The sequence below is a fragment of the Ictidomys tridecemlineatus genome, chromosome 16 (genome assembly GCF_052094955.1).
Source record: "Ictidomys tridecemlineatus isolate mIctTri1 chromosome 16, mIctTri1.hap1, whole genome shotgun sequence".
In the NCBI taxonomy this organism is placed as follows: domain Eukaryota; kingdom Metazoa; phylum Chordata; class Mammalia; order Rodentia; family Sciuridae; genus Ictidomys; species Ictidomys tridecemlineatus.
The window spans coordinates 40,713,288-40,730,245 of record NC_135492.1 but is presented as its reverse complement, the minus strand read 5'-3'; the positions used below and the strand labels follow the sequence as shown (position 1 = coordinate 40,730,245).

Sequence of the window (16,958 nt, the reverse complement as noted above, 5' to 3'; positions counted from 1 at the left end):
CACAGGAAGTCAGGTTCCCTGGACGGAGCGCTGCTCAGCCTGACCTTCATAGGCCACTAGGCCCCCCGAACCTCTGGCTCTGTGGCCCTGGTAGGGGCTGAAGACCGTGTCTTTGCAAACAGGGACTGTGTTGCATCTAGGCCCTCCGTGTCCCCTGTCAACTCAGAATAAGCAGGTGACAGTGGAGGGCTCGGACCTGGTGGCTGCCCGGGGTCAAAGCCTCCCCTGCAGACAGTGTGCTGTCCTATCATCAGGGGAAGCTCCTCTTCTGCTGGGATCACTCCTAAGGCTCCTGTGATTCCCTGAGTAAAAGCCAAAGCCCCTCCAAAGCCCACCCCAGCCCCTGCATGACCTTGACCTCACCTCGTTCCCCTCCTCCACTCTGCCTGGCTCGGTCCCCTCCGCCCCGCAGCCTCTCACTGTTCCTTCCACCCACGGAGCCTGTGCCCACGGCAGGGCCTGCGCGCCGTCTGCTCCTTCTGCCGGAAAACATCTCCCCAGACCCACGAGCAGCAGCCTCAGGCCCTGCACACGCCGCCGGCTTCTCAGGGGAGCCTCCCCCTGATGCTTCAAACAACCCTCCTCCTCCTCCTCTTCTGGATTCTTCCCCATGCACGGGGTCTCCCGGCCCAGCCACCCACCACGCCCTGGTGACAGCTCTGCTGCGTACAGGTGTGGTTCCCAGGGCCCGGCCCTCAGCACCCTCAGTGACACCCAGGGAGTGAATGGATGCGCCCCTCCACCTCATCCTTCCAAGGACTTGGCGTTTCTTTTGCCAGTGGGTCCCACATATTTCTGTTTGCAAAATCGACTCCCCACTGGATAGCCTGCAGGCCCCTCCCAGGCTGGGGATCATGGGCTCTGTCCTCTCTGCTTCCCCCTCTCGCCATCCTGTCCCCTCCACCAGCCAGGACCCCCCCTCTCCCCAACTCCCACGGTCCCCAGGCCCCGGTGGCCCCTGCCTGTCTTGGGAACCTTGCCCTCCGCTCCTCCTCTGCCCTACCCATCAGCAGCCCAACTCATTACCTTCACTAAAGCCACAGGCCTGTCCTAAAAGACCCATCGGGTGACATCACTCCCTCGCTTAAAAGTGTCCAGCGCACAGCCCTGGGCCTGGCCCAGCTACCTCTCCTGCTGCGTGCTCACTGTCCCCGCCTGGTGCCGTCTGCTCTGCGCGGCTGGTGGCTGCCTCTCACCCTGCTCACGCTGTGCCCTTGCCTGGAGACCCTCCCACTCCCCACCTTCCTTCCACTCCACTGGCTCTTACTTACCCTTCCACTTGGCCCTTCTGAGGTTCCTGTTCCCTGACAGCCTCCATGATGGGCCAGGGCCTCCCGGGGCTCCTATCCACCCCCTTGGCTTCCCCTGGCCTGGCTCCTGGCAAGTACAGCTCTGGGAACAAGCGCCGGTGGCTTAGTGGTTAAGCTGGGGACTTGGAGTCAGCTGGCTGTATGCTCTGGGGCAGGTCAGATGTCAAAGAACCTTGGTTTCCTCATCTATGAACTGGGCATACTGGTGGCCACAGGGCATTGGTTCAGCAAGCTCTGCAGAGCTCTGACACCAGGTCTGATCCACAGGGCCTGATCCACAGTGGTCGGCTGCACTCTCAGGGAATGCTGGGAGGCGTGCGGGAGGCTGGGGCACCCAGTGTATGGCCCCAGGGCCTCCCGTACCTAGCCGAGGCTGAGTCGGGGGTCCAGCAGGCCCCCTTCCCCTTTCTGTGACTCTCTCTTTAGTAACAAGCCTCTATTTGCGTCGGCTGGTATTTAAAAATTCTGGATTATTTGCTCTGGGGGAGAGGGCAGCGTCTGGCAGGTTGTGTTTGTCGGTCATTCTGTTTTCCCTTCTGACCTTTGGGCTGAGTTTTGACTTTGCCTCCTGTCCTCTTGTTTGTGCGTGTGGCTTTTTTTAGCTCATCGTTTGCAATCAGCCTTTTTATCTGAGCTCAGACTCGGTGCTGTGGCTTTGGGTGTCAGGACTCTTTGGTTGGGGAAGGGGCAACGGCTTGTCTCAGGACGGCACACTCTCTGCAGGGGAGGCTTTGACCCCAGGCAGCCACCGGGTACCAGCCTGTGCCGGGCACTGTGCGTGGCCAGTTCCTCCACTCTGCAGCGGAGACACAGAGTCGCTCAAGGAATGGCAGGGCTGACAGATCCAAAGTCCCTGTCATCGGTACTCTGTTGCTTCTCATTCAAACATTGCTGAACCATCAGGAGGGTTAGGATACACTGCTAAGGGACAAAATGAAGCCTGGGGTGTACAGCAAATGATCCCAATTAAAAAAAAAAAAAAGAGCCTTCTAAATCTACACCTGCCCCCCCCCCCAGTATGCAAAGCAGCAAGCCACAGATCCCATCCCATCTCCGTGAAATCTTCAAGTCCAGCCATGACCTCCCAAGTCACCAGGACAGGGAAAGGGCTCCTGATAAAGCTACGGCAGAGCGTCAAGTGCAAGCTGCGGCCTGACCTCAGAGAGGCCACCATGGTGGCGGGGAGGGTGCAGCATCCCCAAATCCACAAAACAGGCTGTGAACGGGGTCCCATCAGGCCCAGGGTGGGACGTGAGGAGAGAGCGCTGCGTTCGGCTGCAGACCCTTCTGTATCGTTCCAGTTCTTTCCACAGCGTGCATTATTTTTGTAATTCAAATGGCTGTGGTTTAAAAAAGGAAAATAGGATTTTTCCAAGCAGTTTGTGCCTCGTTTCTTTTCTGGCCACCTTATGGGTTGGGGATACAGTAAACTGGCAGCTCTGGGGTGTGCTCTGCTCGGGGAGAAGCCTGGGAGCTCTTGGGTAGGGGGAAAATAAGTGTCAGGCAACAGGCACAGGGTACTCTGCAGAGCCTGACCAACTCCTGTGGGTCTGATCAGCAGCAATTTCCCTTTATAAGGGCCCGGCCCCCAAACCCATCATCAAGGGCTCTTTTAAGCTTGAAAGTACACAGCGATGCTGTGAACAATATGGAAAAACCCAATTTATCAAAAAACAGGCCAATCAAGCCGGGCAAAGTAAGGTATGCTTGTAATCCCAGCAGCTCAGGAGGCTGAGGCAGGAGGATCGCAAGCTGGAGGCCAGCCTCAGCAACTTAGCAAGACCCTACTAAGTTACCTACCCAAGCTCACAGAGCAAGGAAGCAAAAAAACAGACTAAAAAGGGTTGGCGACATGGCTCAGTGGTAAAGCACCCCTGGGTTGAATTCCTGGTACCAAAAAACTCTGGTCATGCCTTCTCTGACCTCACACCCCTAATACAGCACACCTCCATTATTCTACCTCACAGCATCACTGCTAAGATGTGGTGGGTGGGATGCACTGCTGCATTGGTCTCTCCAAGGTCCCACGCTCCAGAGAGAATGAACATTGAGGAGAACCTGGCTGTCCCCTCTACCCACTCCCTTCTCTCTCCACCTTCCCTCCCTTCCTGGGCATTCAGACAGGCTCACAAAAGGGGGCACCTCTCCCTGTTCTAGGCCCTCGGATACAAGAGTGAATGAGACAGATAAGCTTCCGATTGTCTACTGGGGAGACAGACGACAAAACAAGGAAAGGAGTACAGGAAACCATGTGCATTGCTAGCGAACCATGATCAATGCTAGAGCAAAATAAGCCCCAGGATGGGGAATGCTGGGGCAGGACGATGTGTGTGGGGGTGTTTTTATGCAGATCAGTCAAGGTTTTGATGAAGAAATGCTGCTCCGCTTGATGAGAATGTGTCTTTCATATACACAAAAAGAGAAAGACAATTCGAAATAGGGAGACAGCATGTGCCAAGAGCCTGAGGCGGGAAAGAGGCTGATGAGTTTGAGGAATCCAAGGGAGGCCAGAAAGCTGGAGAAGAGTGAGGAGAGAGGGCCGGGTGAAGGGCCAAGCCCAGAAGGGCTTGCAGGCTGCGCAAAGGAGTCTGGGAATGATGCTGAGCGTCATGGGAGGCCTCTCGAGTTCTAAGTGGGGATTCCATGATCTGATTTCTACTGTTGAAAGGATTCTCCTGGCCACTCAGGAAGAACAGAGGATTGATGGGGCAAGAGAAAATAAGGGGGACCCGTTTGGAAGGTCACCTCTTCCTTTCTTCCACACGTGCCCCTTCAGCAAACAGAGCTCTAGTGAAATGGCCAAAAGACAAATAAAACACGTTGGCAGGAGCATGACTCAGAGGCCCAGGGCTGCTGCCTGGGCGGCTGTGACCCGGGAGGGGCAGGGAGTCCTCCCAAAGGACAGGGTATTTGAGTGGAGCTTTGAAAGACAAGGCAAGGGACACCCAGGGACCGGCACAGCTTGGACCAAGGCTCAGAGGTGGGGAAACGGCCCCTGGGAACCGGGGGCTGCGATTCACAGCGAATGGCTGACCTCCTGAGCTGGTGACCGAGAGGAACACCGGGAAGCAGTGGAGGGTGCTGGGAAGGTGGGTGGGCTGGGGGCCGGTGACGCACACCCTGGACACAGGCCGTGGAATCTGGGAGCCATGGAGATTCCCGCCAGAGGGACAGCTCTGATGGACACTGTGAGAAGTTCCTTCCCAGGGGCCATGGCGGGCCACGGAGGAGGCTGGGGCAAGACTCAGGGACAGAGGGAAGGTCTTGCTCCCCCCCCCCATATTTTGATTCCATAATTAAGAACAACAACAATAGTTGACACTTCCTAGGGCTTCCTAAGTCTCAGGGGCACTGTTTCAGGCTCTTTACAAGCCTATTAAATTAACTTTATCCTCACGAGTTCTGTTATTTACCTCTGTTTTTCCAAGTGAGGAAATGGAAGCACAGAGAAGTTAAGTTACCGACTCAAGCTCACACAGCAAGGAAGTTTTGGGGAATCAAGTCCAGGCCCCCAGACTCCAGGGTCAGTTCTGAACTGCTGCCTTGCGCTGTCTCCTCCATCTAAGACGCTACGGTTCTGCATGCAGTCATTTGTCTCCATGGCGGAGAAAACCCTCTCTGGATGTGGGCCCCTCAGGCGACATTAACTGACAAGCGCCCATTCATGCTCTGCTGCTCACCTGCTGTGAGACTGGCAGCAAGTCCCTGGACCTCTGAGGATCTGTGAAAGCGATGCGATGACACATGGTGGCCAGGAGGACCATGTGCTGCTAGCTGGGAGACAACAACCTAGCTGCCAGGCACAGGGCAGGACCGTTCATGGTCCTCGACCCACATCTCCATCACCACCATGGGAACAGCCACGTCTCTCCATTAGACAGATGACAAAACTGAGACTCAGCAAGGAACAGGAGCTCAGCCGGGGGACAGACACGGTTGGTGCAGTGCTGCCCCTCGGTACCTGGCCCCCAGATGTGCAACCAGCTACCTCTGATTCCTGCAGGGTTGGCCAGCGTGTCTGGGGGAGAAAGGAGGGAAACTGAGGGCAGGCGAGCTCCTGGGGCCTGGGCTGATGTTGCTAAAGAGCCAGCCTCAAGGATGCCCTGAACTTGACCCTGTGCCCCTGAGGGCAGCTGTGTGTTGGGGAGGCGAAGGCCTGGAGGGAGCTGCCTCTTCCTGTGTTGAGCCCTGGCCTGGCCAAGGCTCTTTTTTTCCTGGGCGCCTGGGGTTGGCCTCTGGTACCATGGACAGAGACCCTGCAGCTGCGACCTTGGGCAATGCCACTGGGGCCGCAGTCTCCCAAGTCTAGTGCATATGGCAAGACGAGGAGGAACTGGGGTTTGGCACGTGGGCTGCCTGGGTCCCCCAGCTCTGTCCTTCTTAGCTGTGACAACCTTGAGAAGCCACCTGACTCTCAGAGACCACGTCCGCTCTTCCATATATCAGTCCAGTGAGGCGGGATGGGGCTTTTGCACAGGGAGGTCTAAGCTCAGGAAGAGCTCAGCCAACAACAGCCCCTGGGATTCCTGCTCTGTTCAGCTCAGAATTCCCTTCCCCAAGGCCGGAGGGGCTGACCCAAGTCTCAGAAAGCAGAGAAAATGCTCAGAAACAGCCCCAGGCCCCCCCGCCGCCGCCAGCCACACAATAGCCCACGTCACAGATTCTTCATTACACTGACCCATTTTATAGGTGAGGAAACTGAGGCCCTGCAAAATCCAACGCATATGATTGGCAAAGCCAGGTCTTGATCCTACACCCCAGCGAGGTGCCTGTGATCTACTGCCACCATGAACCTGGGTCTGTCTCGTCTTCCCAGCAAGAGCCACCACAGGAGCTGATTCATCTCTGGGCTTGGTGAGCAGCCCAGCACCCAGCCCAGCGCACATCGAGCACCCCGTCAATATTGGTTTTATTGATTTACATTCGATCCCCTCTTCAAGATGCCGCGAGCTGAGGAACCCGAGTTGGCTGGGGTGGGGTGAGGAGAAGGGCCTCATCTTCATCTGAAGTGAGTCATGAAGTTGATAAATTTAGAAGAGGCCTAAAGAGCTCTTAATCTCCTGCCTTCAGACACAGGCGAGGAAGAGACTTTGCATCCCAAATGCACAGCATACAGTGGACCGTGTTGGTGGCCTGCTTGGGCCCCTGAGTCACCTGCAGCTCCCACACCCAGGATGCCTGCTATAGAGCCCGGGGCCACCTCTTCTGCACCAGAGCCCCAGGAGGAGAGGGAGCAACGGTCCCCACATTTGTACACATCACTTTGCTCTGAGCGGGAGCTGGAGCTGCCTGGTATCGGGTACAAAGGGCCAGCTACTTGGCCACAGGCAGGGGAAACCCCGGGTGCAGGGCATGTCCCAGAGATCTGCATGAGTCAGTCTGAGGCTCCGGCTAAGCCTGCTTCCTGCTTCTGCCCCTTTCTTCTGTCTCAGCCCAAGACCCACAATGCAATGTGTGCTCCCGAGCGGGGCCTGGTCTGAGCTCCCTCCATCCCTGGGGTTCCCTCCTCTGTGACCTTGACCATCAGCAATGTTTGGGCAACTTCAAAGTCACTGGGGGCCCATCTGGCCCCCAAGTCCTTATTGGGAAATTGCTGGCCAGAAAGGGGCCGTGACTTATCCAAGGTCACTCAGGAGTATTTGTCACAGTTGGGTGGCACCCCCTGCCTCCCGGTCTCCTTTGTGGTCCTGGCACTGCCTGGTGGCTGGTTCAGCCGCCCAGCCAGGGCTTCAGCTCTCTCCAGAAAGTTCTGCCATGTCAACTCTGCAGCAGCCTCCTAGAGGCCCGGGGAGCTGGTGGGGAGACTGGCAGGGTGGCTGGACCAAGCTCCGTGACCTTGGGCAGGTCTTTTGTTGAACTACAAGAAACCCATTAGAAGTTCATCAAATAATAATTGCCAATGCTTCTGTCAAGCACTATGCCTAAGCGCTTTTAATTTTATTTAATCCTCACAATTCTATGAGTTGGATACTTGGGTTCTGCCCATTTTACAGGTCGTAGGATGAAGGCACAGAGAAGTTAAGAAACTTGCAACAGGTCACACAGCTAAGAAGTGGTGGGGCAGGAGTTGGAGCCTGTGCTTTAAATTCCTCCTTGGACTGTGGACTTTGTTGTTTGTTTTAAGCTGCTCTTTATTATGTACCTACTGCATATGGGCACTCTGCTGGGCATGTGAATCATAAGCTCACTGACTCTTCACAAGGGTTCTGGGAGGAGGGTATTCTCTTGCTTATAGTTTCAGACAAGAAACAAGGGTTCTATGACTACTGTCCCCATCTCTCACAAGGGAAAAACAAGACTTGGAGACAAAGGACATACAGCGGGTTGGTGGCCAGGCCTCAGATTTGAATCCCAGCAGCCTGTGTCTAGCCTTGTCCCTAAACACTGTGCTAGATCCCTGCTAAGCCAGGCCCACATGGGAGGTGTGCTCAGCCCTGGGCACAGACGACAGCGCTTGGGAAGGCCCAGGCACCTGGAATCTGTGGCCTTGGTCTGGATGAGCTCATGCCCTCACTCAGTGTGGGCCAGGGGACAGCCTGAAATGACTGCCCAGCAGCCCCCTCCACGGCCTCCCGGGCTCAGCTCTTTGTGCCACCCTGGGGCGCTGACCCAGCCAGGCAGGAGTGAGGCTGAGATGAACTCATCCCCTGGGGCAGCCAGATGTGGTCCAGGGGAGCAGCCCTGACCACGGAAAAGCCGTCAGAGGATAGAAAACCGTCTCTGGATGGGGCACTGGGGACACTCGTTTCCTTCCTTCAAAGTTTCATGGTGTCTGGACCCAGAATGGGGTCATCCACTCACAGCCTTCTCCCACGGGCATTTACCAACCCCAAGTTCCGACAGCATCCAGAGCGTGGGAGGCAGCGAGGTGGGTCTTTGCAAAATTCAAATCTGCCCTCTTTGGACTAGGAGTTGCCCCTTCTGGGGCCATCTGAGATGCTCAGAAGCAAGACAGAAGTTTGACCTATTTCAAATGCCTGTTATGACTGAAGTCCCATTCAAGATGGTTTCCTATCTGTCAACTGAGGTCAGACACAGTCTTTTGAGGCAGGTTTCTTTGACCCTTCTTTACATATAAGGATGCTGAGCTCAGAGAAGCAAAGCCACTGGCCCAAGGTCACACTGCAATAAACACTGGTGTTAGAATTTAAATTCGAGTCTTCTGATGACATTTTAGCACTGGTGTCTCTGGCCCTGAGCCAAGCCTCCTGTGTATGACTTCATCACATCCTCACACAACAAATAAGAGCGTCCAGTCATCGTCCCTTGGTATCTTTGGGGAGTTGGTTTCAGGACCCCTCATGGATGCCAAAATCCCCGGATGCTCAAGCCTCTTATATAAACTGGCATAATATTTGCATGGAACACATTTGCGCACAGTCCTGCAGACTTGAAGTCATCTCTAGATTCCTTAGAATACCTAATGCAACGTGAATGTTATGTGAATAGTTGTTCTACTGTAATATGCAGGAAATAAGGACAAGAAAAAAATATCTGTACGGTTTAGTACAGATGCAATATTTTTGGACAGTATTTTGTGTGTGTGTGTGTGTATGTGCGTTCTTGGTTGAATGGACAGATGCAGAACCCGTGGAGAAGAGAAGGCAAAGCATAAAAAGAAAACCAAGACAGCCCCCATTTAACAGGTGAGGAAACCGGCTCAGGGGTGGGCACCTGACCTTCTGAAACCCTGTGGCCTCTTACAATGACCAGTCGTGAGGCGAAGTGGGGGTGGGGGTTATTAATACTGTCCCCATTTTATGGAGGAGCAAACTGAGGTTAAGTCACTCATTTAACCACGTGCAGCTACTGAATGGTAGCGCTACTTATTAGGAAGCGGCTTGGAACAAGCCATCTCCCTCCCACACAGCAAGTGAAAAAACATTTGTAAAGTGCTTGAGGATATGCTTTAGCTCCTCGTGAGGACTATAAGATTAGTATTTAGGAACTTGGCAATTACCCCACAAGGTCAGTGCAGCACCCCCACTCCCCAGATGAGGATACTGAGGTTCACAGAGAGTCAGCAGCAGAGATTCTTAAGGAGGAACTGTATCTTTCCACCCTCTGCCATGTGTTGGTCTCCTGGGCCCAAGGCAGGCTGCTCCCACACCTCCAGCTCCCCCAACTGCCTTCAGCTCTCCTTGCTGGGGCCTTGGAGCCTGCTAGGCCCTGGGTTTTGATGGGCTAGTTTGGGTTCCCACAGGTCCCTGGGCACCCCTCAGCAAAGCCCCCAAATGGTGGAAAGAAGGCGCACCAGAGACCTAGGTTCAAATCCCAGCCCTTGCTGTGTGACCTGAACATGGTTTCTTTTTACAGGTGACAGTGAGGGAGAAGAGAGGCACTGAAAGGGTCTTAGTAGCCGCAAGACATTCAATAAATATTAGTAACCGCAGCGGGAGAAGCAGTGTCCCCTCCTGCATTCATGGAACCTCGGAATCTGACCTTATTTGGAAACAGGGACTTTGCAGAAGCAATTAGTTAAGCTCTTGAGACAAAGTCATCTGAGATTTGGATGGTCCTAAATCCAATGACAAGTGTCCTTATAAGAAGAAGAGAGGACACAGGGACACACACAGAAAATACGGTGGCATGAAGATGGAGGTAGAGAGTGGCGAGATGCATCTGTGAGCCAAGGCACGCCAGGTGTGCCCACCCGTGCCAGAGGCAGGGGAGACGCAAGGGATGGCTCTCTCCTCAAGTGTCCAGAGGGGACTGACCCTGGCAGGCCCCTGACTTCAGCCTTCTGCCCTCCAGAACCGCGAGACCATATGTCCCTGCTCTAAGCATCCAGTTGGTGGTAATTTGTCGCGGCAGCCACCAACTGCCGTAGCCTTCACTGTGGTACTGCAGGCTCGCAGCGTCTCAGACCCTTCACCGCACAGGCCAGCTGTCCTCAGCAAGGACATCCCCTTCTACAAGGGGACAGCTTGAGACCACTTGTCACCAGCTCAAGCTCACCTGCCAGTGGCTGAGCAGGTCTGGTGGGGACCCAGCTAGGCCAAGGCTTTCTTCCCCGTACCTTGGGACCCCTGAGCATCAGGGCCCCAACCTGCCCACCTGAGACCTGGCAGTGTAGCCCCCACCCCCAGCCTTGGCCCCTGGTCACTCCTCTGGAATGCTCTCATCCTGCAGAGGTTTCCTGGCTGTACACAATGCTTCTAAGGCTTTAAAAACCCTCCTGCTTCCATCCCAGGGTTCTCCACTGGAGACCAGGGCAAACCCTTTAGCATACTGCCTCGTGGCAGGTCTTTGTGGAAGTTTTTATCTGTAGCATCATCCTTTTTTGGGCGAGGGGTAATCCTACAGTAACCCTCTGAAGCGGGCAGCTTAGGTACCATGTTCCCATTTTACAGATCCCCAAACTGAGGCTTAAAGAGGTAAAGGGACTAGCTTCGAGGCCCTAGGCTCCCCCTCAGCGAAGGTGGGTCTCCAACTCACACCTTCTGATTCTCCATCCAGACACATTTGGTCTCCAAGGCTTCCATTTGCTGGGCCATAAATAGGCACCACACCCTGAGCTCAGCACCGCAAGTCTATTGCTTCTCCGTTTTTTGCCTCATGTCAGCCTGAGAAGCGGATTCTGTTACCCCAGGGTCTAGATGGGACTGAGGCTCCACCCTACTGTCTCCAACACCAGGTCTGGTCCCGTTTCCCATCCACCACCAGCTCCTACTTGAGGGGTAAAACCAGCCTGTGTCTGTCCAGGGGGACTGTCTCCCTGCTGGGAGAAATCCCTGCAGGTTCAAGGTTCTGGCCCTGAAGAGGAGAGCAGGGTACAACGGGCACCCAGATTCTGAGTGAAACCTGCACCTCGCTTCCCACATGGCTCCGTGTGCTCGGGGTGGGGGAGCAGTCATTTTTCCCAGAGTCACAGGGCTGGGAAGAGGGATTCCCGGACCTGAACCCCAAGGTCCACGCTGAGGACCAAGGTCCAGGCCTGCTGGGGAGGTAGCTCCCTTTGAATGAGAGAGGTTAGGGGTGGGGAGGGGCTGGTGAGCGGGAGATGAGTTTCCACCTCACTCTGCCATTGAGACTCGGTTTCCCCAGGTGTGACAGGTCTGGGTCCCTGTCAAGGCGATTTCATTCCAAATCCCCTCAGCTCCCTCGAGGAGAAGGGTGGAAACCTTCCAGCATCTGAGAACATGTAGCTCGGGACTTCCGGAGTTACGAGGGGAGGCCCAGCACCTGTCCCACTAGGTGACCGCTAGGGCTTGAGACTCATCATCAGCCCCTTTCTTCCTCTCCTGACCTTGGGGTTGGCCATGTCTAGCAGCAAGATGCTCCCCTGCTCTAGCTCCAAGTCCTCATGCCAATACAACTTCGAGCACAGCACTCTACAGTGACCAAGGCTCCAGGACAGTTGAGGGATAAGGAACAGACACATGTGGCCACAGGTGAGGAGACTGAGGTACATGCAGGGAACTCAAATGACTTGCCCAAGGTCACACAGCTGGTCAGGAGCAGAGGCTGGGGCTGGGCGACTCATTTTTTGATCTGGAGTCAAACGCCTGGTAGGGACCGACACAGGCCCCTGCCACTTTTTGCCTGGGACCACGAGAACTTGGCAAGAACCCAGTGCTTCAGGGAACACGGCGGCGTGACCTTGGAAAAGTCCTTTCATTTGGGTGGGCTTTGGTTGCCCTCTGAAAGACAGAACTTCAGAATGCAGGTGTCTGCTTTGGATTTCTGAGTGAAGCGGTGGCAAAGCGGTCTAGCTACGGAGGACAGGATGGCAGCTGCTTGTAGTTAGATCTGCCTACCACATCAGGACACCCTCTGTACCCCTGCTTAGAGTTTTGCCCCTAAATTCCAAGTTCTTCGACTACTAGTTCCCAAGATGTTGGAACTGGCCTTATCCCAGAAGGTCTAAGTGGGTAGACCTGACTTCTACTTCACTTCTGCCACTTTCCTGCTGTGTGACCTTGAGTGAGTGACTTCATGTGTCTGGACCCAGCTTCCTGTCTGGGACATGGGGATGACAGCACTGTGGGCGGCCCTCTGGAGGTGGCATGTGCAAATCAATGAGCTCGAAGAATCCTAACTGGGTTTCTTCCCAGGTCCCCTGAGCCCTACCTGTGGCTGGATGAGGAGGAGGGAGAGGGGACAGTGGGAGAGGAGACGCAGGGGCCAGCACATGGCACCAGCCACAGACAGCTTTTTGCCCTTCTGGATCTGGAGAGATCTATGGGGGATGCTGGAGGCATCCCAGGCCCCAGCTCTTAGAGACCCCACACTAGCGGGCCAGTTCCTGGTGCCAGGAAGGGGTCAGCCTGGCTTCTGGTGTTTGAGCCGTGCACGGGCAGCAGCTTCGCCCGCCCCCTCCATGGTCTCCTTTCCAACTCCAAGCAGCGATCTCTGCAGAACATTAATAACCCAAGATGGCCTTGCTGAGCCCCACCTCAGCTCCCCGGGAACATGGGCTGGCCTGCCCTTGAGGCCTGTGTGATCCTGTGGGGGCCACATGGGACCCAGCATCCCTCTGTTCTCCTGGACAGTCCCCTAAGGGGCCTCTCCCCAGTGCCCAGCAAGCCACCTGCACGCCCGGAAGCTGAGGGGTGTGTGTATGCACGCAGCATCTGCAGAGGTGCTGCAGCTGTGTGCCTGTGGCCGTCGTGTTGCGTGCACAACTGACATTCACCTGTGGGCACATTCCAGCATGCGGTGCACCTGCCAGTGCAGGGACAGGCATGCAGATGGCACTTGAAGCTCCACACGTGTGTGCCTGTTGTTTTCACACCTGGGTCAGCCCTCACACCAGCACACGCATTGGTGGGTGCTGCTGCTGCAGGGCTCCATGTGCAGGCTGCTGCATCCTGTGAGGGCTGCAAGCAGGTGTGAGCAGCCCAAATTCACAGGTGTGTGTGTGTGTGTGTGTGTGTGTGCTTGTGAGCGTGCAAGTTGCATTTGCGTGTGCTGTGTTCTGCATGCAAGCATGTGGCAGTCAGGGATGTGGGCTGTACTTGCAGGTGCTGGGGTGTATTTGTGAGCGCAGGCATTGTGTGGGTGCTATCCTTGTATCTGTGGGTCTGAGTGCATCTGTGGACATGCATGTGTCCTGATGTGAACGCCACTGGGGGTGTGAAGGTGGCTTAGGTAACTCGGGCCATCCGCATCTTTCCTGGATCCTCCGTCTCCCAGGAGGGCTCCCCAGAGCTGCAGCCCCTTCTTGCCACGGCTCCTTCAAGGAAGTTAGCAGGCGGAGGCCCCACAGCCTGCCTGTGCTCCAAGCCCCCTCCTACTGCTCACGTCAAAGGAGAATTTCTCCGGATGGCGCCCGCTGCTCCTGGAAATGCCCCAAACGTCAGCTCTGCCGCCTCCCAGCAATTTGGAGAACCATGCAGGAGAGAAGGGGAGCCCCTTCCGCACCGAGTAGCGTCACTCCAAGACCCTCTGCCCGACAGCTCGCCTGCTCACTTATCCTTCTGAAGGTCGAGTCAGGTGGAGCCTCTTCGTGGGGGCCCCCAGGGCTCCCCCAGGGCTCCTGGGACCCTTGTCTGATTGGGGCAGGCCAGCCACAGAGACCCCTCCCCATGAAACCTGGGTGAGCAGCGGACAGCTGCGGTGTGGAACAGCCACTTAGCTTAAATGGGGTGGCTGCAGGTAGTAGCCCACCCACTGCAAGTCCTGAACCCCTTGGCTGCATTTCCTGACCCTGCAGGGGGCAGGGAGGAGCCCCAGGTGTCCTAAAGCTCAGCCAGATGCCACAGAGGCTAGCGAGGAACTGGGCTTCCGGGGCCAAAAGTGCCAACTCCACCACCCAGCATGACTGCTGCAAAATGGCCAGGCCACCCCATTCCTACCCACCCTGCTGCCATGGAGGGAACTTGGGGACACGTCCCCGGCACCACATGCACCGGCTGGCCTGACCGAGTGACCCGGCAGGCACACAGCAGCCCACCCCAGCAAGGAGACCCTTCATAGGAGCCTCCCGCTGCCTCTTTCCTGGGTCCCTGGCCAGGGTGGGCAGGGGGCACCCTCCTGTCCTCTTCCTCTCCCTGGGACTAGGCTGAGAGAGGAGGACCTTGCTCCCCCGACACCGCCACCAGCTTGCTAGCCCTTGCATAACATCCTTTGGGGGGCATTTGCAGTCCAGAGGCTGCCGGAATCTACCTGAGACTCCAGGCATCCGCTCCAGTCCTGCTCCAGTCCTCCGAGGCCCTCCTGCTGGGGTCCCCAGCATTCCAGCCCCCCCCAACCCCCAACATACAGACCCTCACACTCCTGTGTCCCCCAGCGGCGGCTCCCAAGGCAGCCTCAGCGGCCGCCAGATAAACAAGCCCTGCTTCCCCCCTCCCCTCCACACTGCCACCACCGCCGCCACCACCACCATCAGCAGTGACAAAAAAAAAAAAAAATCAAATGAAATGAAACAAAATAAAAATGGGTGCGGGAGGAAGGGGAGAGCGGAGTGGGGCGCTTTTTTATTTTTTATTTGCTCATGCCGGGGAGGGGGGATGCCGGTACTTACTTGGCTACGAAAATCACCACCAATCCTGCACGGCTTCCAGGCGGGCAGCCCCGTAATCGCGGTGCGGCAGCTGGTGCCGCGGCTGAGCCCAGCCGGCGTGCCCGGGTCCCTCTGCAGACTGTACCATCCTGCCCGAGCGGCTGGGGGGGCGGGGGGCGGAGGCGCGGCGCCGGCTCTAGGAGAGCATCGCGCCCGCAGAATGCAATCCCGGGGGAGGCGGAGGCCGCCCTCGGCTGCCGGAGGCTGGGGGAGGGCCGCGGGGCGGGCGGCCGCTGGGGGCGCTGGGGGCGCTGGGGGCGGAGAGTGCGGGGCCTGGGGGTGGGGGGGTTGTGTGGACCGAACCACCGCCGTGTTGTTGGCGGTTTGGATTCCTCCCGTGGGAGCCGGAGGAACCAAAGCTGGCAGAGTCCCAGGAATATGCCCGCTCCCCAGGAGCAAGAGGGAATGTCAAGGGCATGGGGAGGGGAGGGGGGGGCTGAGCGCGAGGGGAAGGGGTCCCCCAGAGTGGTGGGAGGACAACTGGGAGCAAAGCTGGGGGGACAACCGGTTTAGGCTTTAAATAGCCCCCAAGTCATCCTTTACTTTCTGGGGACTCTTAGGTTGGGCAGGGGCTCTGGGGCCCCCCTCTTTGTGGCCGGGATGCCCCCAGACCTGGGGGCAAAGGTCGCCTGGGCGAGAAGCAGACTGAACACAGCCTAAATCCGTCTGTGGCTGCAGGGCTCCTGGAGCAGAGCCTGCCGCCAGCTCCCTGCAGCCACCTCAACATTCCCTCTGCAACCGGCCACCCAACTGTGTGCACCCCACCTGCCCTGGGAGGGGGGCCAGGACTGGCAGTAGACCCCTTCAGAGGGTCATTCTGTGACTGCCAGGGGCCCACCAGGAGGGATATACGCATGTGCCTGTACTTCCACATAATCTGCAGGGACATCTGTGTCAAGTTGGGGGCTGGCTGCTCTGGGGGGCTGGCCATGCCTGGGGACCCCAGGGATCCCCTAATGAGGAATCTGAAAGAATGGAACCCCCAGCCAGCTACCCACTTCTTCCTGTCTGGTCTCTGGTACGTCTCTGCCCATTTAATTCTGGGCAGGTGGGATCACCACCCTAGGAGCAAGTTGGGAGGTTAGGGTGGGAAAGGGGCGTCTCCATCATTCCAAACCCCCCTCCATTGCCCTGTCCCCCTTTCCCAGGGGTGCTGTGCTGGAGGGAGGGCACAGAAGGTGGAGAACCTTCAGGATGAGTGTCTTGTGGCACCTGTCAGTGTGGAGGGGGTGCATGGGGGGGGTGGGGGCGGGGGGGGGGCTGCCCCAGGAGCCAGTCCCAGGCTGAGGCAGCTCCTTCTCCTGCTCCCATCCTTTGCCCACCTCTGAGCTGCCCGCCCAAGCGTCCCGCGCTGCCGCTCCATCCCTGGGCTGGCACAGAATATCAATTTGTCTCGTTAAGCTGAAAGTCTGCACTGCACCAAAATCAGAACCCGGCCGTGTGCGGAGGGGCCGCGGGAGGGAGGGCGCCAGGAGCGCCCGCGCAGGGCCCACCAGAAGGACCTGCTGACAGCCCATTTCTGCTCAGCCCCCAGCCCCACCCAAGGGTCCCATCTGCCCCTGGCAGTGACTTCAGTGTTCACAGGATGCTGAGAAGCTAGGGATGCTGAGCCCTAGGTTGTCGGTCAAGGTTCTGGGCAGGGCTGTGGTCACAAACCAGGGAAGGTCTCCTGCTGGGGTTCCCTCAGAGCAGCCCAGGACCCCCGTCAGAGAGACCCCTGCCCCCACACCAACAGCTAGGGCCTGGCAGTTTCCAGAGCAGCCTCATCCTGGGGTGTAGGAGGGAGAATTCTACCCTTTTGCAGGGGCAGATGGGGGGATCTGAATAGCAAACCCTCCACGTGGACTTCCAAGTCAGCTCCATCCCTGATCAGCCCCTTCCCCAGAGGCTCAGGGGCAGGCAGGGGCTACCCCCTCCCCAGGCCTGAGACAGTGCTACTTCCCACCATGGGACCAAGGAAGGGTGCTCTGGGATGGCCGCGATGAGGATGGGCAAAGGGCAGGGGGTGAAAGGCCCTGTGTCTCACACCTGGCCAAGCAAACATGCCTATGCCAGGAATGGCACCATTATTAGTGCACCACCTTTGCCAACTGTGTTCTCTAAGTACAAAACAAATAGCCCCAGAAGTATCCCATTATGAG

General features: G+C 56.9%; 1 protein-coding gene across 13 annotated transcripts in view; it reads right to left on the bottom strand.

The window, feature by feature from the left end:
* Positions 1 to 16,958, bottom strand: part of Atp2b2 (ATPase plasma membrane Ca2+ transporting 2) — a 342,527-nt gene that overhangs the window by 143,467 nt on the left and 182,102 nt on the right. The window contains exon 1 of one of the 13 annotated variants that reach the window (XM_013362190.4): positions 14,779 to 14,914. The exons of the other annotated variants lie outside the window; for them this stretch is intronic. The gene's annotated coding sequence lies outside the window, so the exon portion shown is untranslated. Of the gene's footprint in view, positions 1 to 14,778; positions 14,915 to 16,958 lie in introns of those variants that run through there. 13 annotated transcript variants of the gene reach the window in all.